Source organism: Xenopus laevis, chromosome 5L (genome assembly GCF_017654675.1).
Source record: "Xenopus laevis strain J_2021 chromosome 5L, Xenopus_laevis_v10.1, whole genome shotgun sequence".
NCBI lineage: Eukaryota > Metazoa > Chordata > Amphibia > Anura > Pipidae > Xenopus > Xenopus laevis.
Window position 1 is genome coordinate 97,515,611 of NC_054379.1, and position 6,000 is coordinate 97,521,610.

The window sequence follows — 6,000 nt, forward strand, 5'->3', positions numbered from 1 at the left end:
CACCAAATTTAGTTTTAAATGTAAAAAAATATGATCAGATATGTTGTTGTTGTTAATCCAAGGTTCTCTGTATCATCAAGAGGGGGCAGAGAAAACATTTGACAATAAAAAGAAAAACTCCTGTATCACTTTAAAAGTGTCCTCCACATATTGCATGTACGGTAATTCTAAAAAAAAAACTTCCCAATATGCAACAATTAAACATGCTCAATGGTTTTAAAAGTAAATGTTTAAAGCAGTGCTGCTGATGCATATTTGCACTGTTGCATGATTACAATGACATACTTTTGGTGATTTACATTGGCAGCACAGTAGGATTGACATCTCTGGGTTAGACTTTGATTTATGTTGCACTGTATATTCTCTTGCAAAATGCATTGTTGAAAGCTCAAAGAGACCCGGCAGACACAGGGGTGAAAGATGCAAAGCCAGTTGAACAAAGATCTCCCAATTAAAGTAAGTACAGGTATGGACAAAAGAAGATTGTGAAACGGTAGCCTTCACGGGACAGTAGCATAATCTAGTTAGTACAAATACCCATATAGTCAAAGAAGGTTATAAAACTGCAGCCTTCATGGGTGAGTAGCAATTTCCAAACGAGTTGCTTGAAAACAACACAAGTGTAAACATGTTGGCTAAACAATACAGAAATGTCAGTGCTACAGACTGGAACGTTTATGGTTGCATTTCAAACTGTGTTTGTAAGGATATGGCAACACGAAGTTAAATCATCAACATAGAACCTAGAGTCAAACATGGATAGGTCCCACTCTAACCAAAGACAGGTCCCACTCTGACCAAAGACCGGTCCCACTCTGACCAAAGACAGGTCCCACTCTGACCAAAGACAGGTCCCACTCTGACCAAAGACAGGTCCCACTCTATTCAGCAAAGCACTCCATGCCCTCTGGCTTGATGTTAACCAACTGTTAGAACCATTTTCAAAATAAATATATTTCCAAGAAAAAGAATGCAAACATCACCCTATGACATATCTACACTATTCATTATGATAAAAATAAAGCACCTGTAAATCAACCAAGTAATATGTTTTTTTACCAACAAAACATGCTAAGAAATACTAATCAGGGTAAAAATGAATAAGCATATATATTGTCTGGTTATGTAGTCATCCAAAGCCCCCAGTTTCACCTGAAGCAATAGAGCAGGAATCATGTCAGGGGGGCGGGACAGACAGGGTCGGAATAATGCATAGGCTAATCTAGGCTATAGCCTAGGGGCCCATAGTGCTGAGGGCTTATTACAGAAAAACTTTAACTGTGCTACCTCTCCCCTCCTGCACAGGCGGTACCTGCTTTCTGTCTTACAGAGGATTAAGCAAGACACAAGCACGGCTTCGGGGAATTGGCAAGTGACGTCAAAGCCCTGCACCGAGGCAGACGCAGCATGTAGAGCCCCCAGATTGGCATCTCGGTGTTGTTAATATGTCTCTCTCTCTCTCTCTCTATAAATACTTACATATTGGTCGCATCACCAATATATTTTAATGTTTATGTTTTTTTGATCTAATAAAGATTTATACTGCGATTTACAAGCATTCTGTTTTTGTGTTTTCAAGGTGGTCAAAAAAATGACAGTATATTTTAAGGTTTTAGGCTTTCACTTTTTCACCTCTAATTTTTATGAAATTCCGGTAACAAATATCTATTTATTTTTAAGGCTGAACCAAATTTGTCACCTTCAGTTGTTTAGTACACACACTAGTAGTACACTAAGGATTTTTGCCGAAGAGGGCAAGGATTTGGGTAAGTACCAAACCAATTCCTTGCATTTCTAATATTTTTTTTAACCCAATCCTAAACATATACAAGGGCATGCATGAGCCCAGAATTTCTTTCCTCACCACTATGGATACACTGAATTAATCAGTTTTGGATTTGGCCAAACACTGAAACCTACATGAAAGATATAGCCAATTACTGCTCCTAATTTGCATAATCAAATTTCAGATAAATCAATACAATGCACCATTTCTCAACAACATAATTGTCACAATCAAGTTGTCCATGGTTAAAGTCACATGATTTACAGGGAATATATATTTCCCCTCATCCTTCACAGACATGAAAACAAAGCCATGATAGTCATTCTCTGGCTTTCACCACCCGCTTAAATTTTTTCTTTGAAGTCTTCTACCAAACCAAATCCTGCAAAAATTGCTGAGATTTTTGCCAAATCCTGAACCAATTTAGCCCATCTCTACCCACCACAACTGTAAACTGACACAATCTGCTCTCAGAATATTGGAAACATGATTGAGGGCATTGTCAATAGGTGGCACATGCAATAAAAAAAGTCATGCAAAGATTGCCTACTGTATTTGGCATTGTTGTAAAGGCTCCAGACATAAAAAGCATTCAACATTCTTGTCACTGTCTCTATATAAACTACAATATGTTGGAGCAGCTTGCTCTGCATCTGCCCTGAAGGAGTGAAAGACGAGAGAATGTTTACAAGCAGCCAGGCTACTGCCTAGGCAAGCCCATTCCCCTAAAGCAAAAATAGCACAGCTTTTCACATATACAAAATAAAAAAAATAAACTTTATTTTTTTATGTTAGATAAAACTACATCAATTAAAGGACAACATTTTGTCCACCATATTTTCCCTTCCTCTAAGTTTTCCTTATGCTGCCCTGGGCTGGTAAAATGAATAATATAGTACTTCTTGCCTGCCTACTGCACTGCTCATGCACCCACCTTAAATCGATGCAGGGAACAACTCTGAGTAAAAGTTCAATGATTTTAGTAAATAGGGTATGACCAGCAATTTAGCAGTATTGGACTGGGATGCCAGAGGCACACCAGAAAATCTTAGGCCGAGGGCCCACTTTCAAAACTATTATACCTCCTCTCCTCACTCAACCTCTTTATTCTCCTAGTATTGTTTCTCTACATACTATTCTTCTATTATTAAGCCTCTTTGTTTACATAAAGAAATAGGGAATGACCATGAAATAGGCCAAATGGTTTAGAAGCAAGAGGCCCACTGACCCCTGGGCCCACCGGAAGTTTTCTTGGTATCCCGGTGGGCCAGTCCGACACTGCACTGCCCCAAGTGTTTTTCTATTTTGTTGTCCTTTAAACAAAGTGGCCTAGTCCCTTTAAGAATTCTATTTCCACAAAGTGAAATCAGAACTGTTAAAAGATGGAGGGAAAAAAAACAAACTACCATTTCATTTTGCACACAGACCATCGCCTTAGAAAAGTTTATTACATAACACGCAGATCTTTGTAGGTAGCTTGATTGTTCCAGTTTTAGCAGTTGCTGTTTATAGCAATCAGCTCTTTATGTGAATAGCATTCATGTTTAAATGTGAAGGAAGGTTTGGGGGAATACATTCTACACATATAGGCAAGGAGCCAACATTGATCAAATGATGTTAGGGTGGCTAACCTTAAACCCACTATTTGTGCCTTTGTAACTATCAGTTCTGTTCAGCGCAGGCACTGAAATGACCCACACAGTTCAGCAACTGCTTTCTTCAGGGAAAAAGAACATTTCCTTAAAACACTAGTGTCAGCTTCCGTCTGCTCTGTAGGATCCCTGTGCCCCTCCTTCACTCTCAGACTGTCATAGACATGGACACAGCAATACAACTACTAGCACATAATAAAACATATATTAACACTGCAATTTCAAAACTCATATTACATAACTCCAATTCATGTTGTACATAGACAAGGTGCATCCCTGTACTACACACACACACACAACTGTCAGCTGTAGCACCCTCTTACCCCCAATGCGCATACACACACAAGCACAGTTGTACCTCCCACAACAACACACGCACACAAACAGCTGTACCCCCATACAACACAAACAGCTGTACTCCTTCACTACTATAGAGCTCGTATTGCACTCCCATACAGTCCATATCACAGTACCCAGCTCTAGTCCATACTGTACATACACACAACTGTACCCCATACTGTATATAGTCCACAGCTGTAGTACATACTTGACTGTACTTACCGACCAAAAGTCCCGCCTTCCGCGGGATACTCCCGATTGTCATAAGACAGCCTGCAGTCCCGGATCGCTGTTTAAATGTCCCGCAACGCCTGTGAATGTCCAGCTCCTCGGCTCCTGCCGGCCAGCTCTCCCAGAGTTTAGTGTCGCGAGACGAGACTGTGACGTCACGCATCGAGAGTATATAACCGCATTGACGCTGCACGCTGCTGACTGGGTAGTGACAAGTAGATCGTCTGTACAGAAGTACAAACTGCTAGTAACACTCAAGCTACGGGCGTGCGCTCACAATTCTGCGTCCTAGTGGACCAAAAAGAGAATAACTGTTTCTCACAGGCACAGTTTCCAGTAAATTGATCTGGTTAAAAACCGTTCATAGGCTATTGCAAAGGAATAATAAAATAAACCTTTTTAGTCCTCGTGGTTGTCTGTTAGCCGTGCACTTGGAGCCTCTTATCGCCAACTTACAGCTCGTACTTGTGCCAGGGAGCAATGGAGGCTGACACAATGATTGCCACCATCAGTCTCAGCTCTCAATATTACACAAGTACAATGGTTTTAGTGTTTTTGTTTGTGCCATGAAACCAGAAAATAATGTTCATGCGCCAATTCATAACCAAAAGTGCAATCCTTTATTTTCTCAGAACTTGGACTTCTGTTGGGGATGAAAAAAATAGTTTCTTGGTTGTCAACAAAACCTGCTGCCAATATTGCACTCAATGCTGATCACACAATTCATTGTTTTTCTTTTCAAAGGGAACATGGTTACACTTTTAAGAGCCTTGAGGGATTACTAGTATAATAGATCTTGAAAATGTGCTACTGTTTGAACATTCTCAACCATTCTGAATGTACAGCAGCGTTTTTTGAATCTTGTATTTCCATAAACCTTTACCAGGGGCAATAAATATAACAAAAAGTTTTTTAAGTGATCTTTTATTGAGTGTTTAACCCTAAGGGTAGGACTACATGGACGTTTTCTGCGCGATCCGACGTGCTGCGACAAAACGCCTGCGACAAAAATAAGGTAAGAATGCATTGTCGCATAATAAGGTAAGAATGCATTGTCGCATGGTGTCGCAGCGTTGATCCGTGGCAACGCGACTCTCGGATCATCGCTGCGACAATGCATTCACTTACCTTATTCTTGTCGCAGGCATTTTGTCACAGTGCATCGGATCACGCCGAAAACGTCCATATAGTCCTACCCTTAGGGTTGATTTCATCTTACATTCACCACATGAGAATTGTCCCATCTGTGTGTTTTTAAGATTTATTCTCAGGACTCTGTGACAAAATATATTTCCGATGTGGACGTCACCGATAACATACAGGAATCACTTAGGGAAGTATAGAGCACAGAGTTAAATCCTATAGTATGATTGCCCTATGTTTATCATTTTTTTTTTCAATCTCATTTTGAGATAATCACCTGTTAAGGGGGTCAAGGAAAGAACATTTTTTTTCTTAAAGGAGTAGCTAACCTTTATGTTAACTTTTATTATTTTATAGAATGTCTTTCTTTTAGTAACTTTTTAATTGGTCTTCATATTTTATTTCTTATAGAGTATGAATTATTTTTCTTCTTCTGCCTCTTTCCAGATTTTAAATGTGGGTCACTGACCCCAGCAAATTAAAAACGATTGAACTAAAGAACTAAAGCTTAAAGAGAGACCGACACTAGAAAATAACCTATTTTTATATCTATTATAACATTATCTTTGAATGATATTTATAATTTTGCCATAAAAGTACTTGCCTAAAACTTTTACATTACCTTTCTTACTATTTTCCTCTATGAGGGGGCTACCATATTTGTGCAGCAGTAGTCGGTTAGCTTTAGAAACTCAAACTGACAGACTGAGATGGGACAGTCAGGTTTGCGAACTTCAAGTAATAATTACTTACAAAAGCAGCAATATCAGCAAAAAATTAACAACGTGAACTATATGTAACTTTTGATTCAGATTAATATTTTGAAAAGAAAATTTTTAGTGTATCGCT

At 39.1% G+C, this 6,000-nt stretch overlaps 1 protein-coding gene across 6 annotated transcripts in view; it reads right to left on the bottom strand.

Moving 5' to 3' along the window:
- LOC108716929 (protein FAM135A) overlaps window positions 1–4,176 on the bottom strand; it is a 64,731-nt gene extending 60,555 nt beyond the window's left edge. For 4 of the 6 annotated variants that reach the window (XM_018263517.2, XM_018263516.2, XM_018263518.2 and 1 more), the window contains exon 1: window positions 4,000–4,176. The gene's annotated coding sequence lies outside the window, so the exon portion shown is untranslated. The remainder of the gene's footprint in view (window positions 1–3,999) is intronic. The other 2 variants (XM_018263522.2, XM_018263521.2) reach the window with 1 other exon arrangement.
- Window positions 4,177–6,000: the final 1,824 nt, after the last annotated feature.